This window comes from Octopus bimaculoides, chromosome 3 (genome assembly GCF_001194135.2).
Source record: "Octopus bimaculoides isolate UCB-OBI-ISO-001 chromosome 3, ASM119413v2, whole genome shotgun sequence".
Classification (NCBI taxonomy): domain Eukaryota; kingdom Metazoa; phylum Mollusca; class Cephalopoda; order Octopoda; family Octopodidae; genus Octopus; species Octopus bimaculoides.
The window spans coordinates 157,607,771-157,608,761 of record NC_068983.1 but is presented as its reverse complement, the minus strand read 5'-3'; positions in this window follow the sequence as shown (position 1 = coordinate 157,608,761).

The following is a 991-nucleotide window of genomic DNA, read 5'->3' as shown; positions in this document are numbered from 1 at the left end:
TCAACTATCAAACTAATTTATGAGCACATAACAAGTGAATATCTCTCACTGTCACACACTTCCACTTCGTCTGTTGTTTTACTCTTCTTTCCCTGCAGGTACAGCGTGATCAACAGGGGCAACACTTAGCATTTTATTATATTAGAAGATACTAGATGTTCCCGCCGTGACCCGCTGGGTCACAACCACTCCAAGTTGAAAATGTTGATATTCAGCAGTAAAGGAAAAAATACTATTTTGAACTTTGTGCAATAAAATTCTCAAATAACACAGTTCTCCTGCCTTTGGTGTCACAACATAAACACGACCAAGTGTTTCTTCTTCGAAAACATTCAAATGGTCTTCAACATTTTTTCTTCACTTTCTTCTTTGCCATTCTTTGTTACTACTGTTCCAAGTGAAATAAATGGGTACTTCAGCATAAAGTAATAGTTTTGCAAAGTCATCATTGATGCACAATGAAAAGAATTCTGTTAATGCTGTTCATTGACAACCCTGTATATCCTCGTAGTTTCTGAGCAATATTCTTTGTGCATCTGGGAGATGCACTTGCAGTCTCATTATTGCAGGTACTCTTTCAGGAATTGAAAATCCTAAAATGGATGCAACTGGTTTGAATGGTCCAATATACCTGCCCATTAGATATTGATTAATTTCGTTATCATTGTTTATTTGAACAGCAGCTTGGTCATTTCCATTCAGCATGTACTTGATGATGTAGCAACAATTTGTAAGAACGACCGTGCGAACCCAAAAGGAGAAATGGTGACGAATGGAAAAAAACAGGACTCCTTTTATTTAAAACGCGTCACACGGTCGAACACAAAAATTATATCAAAGATGAGATATATATGTTATGCTTCGATAACATAGTGATTTAGTAAATGACCAGTAATGAAAGACGATAGAACACAACCGATTGAGATGAATAACAGAAATATTTATTGTGACATTAAAATGTATGTCTGTGTGTGAGTGTGAATGCGACATA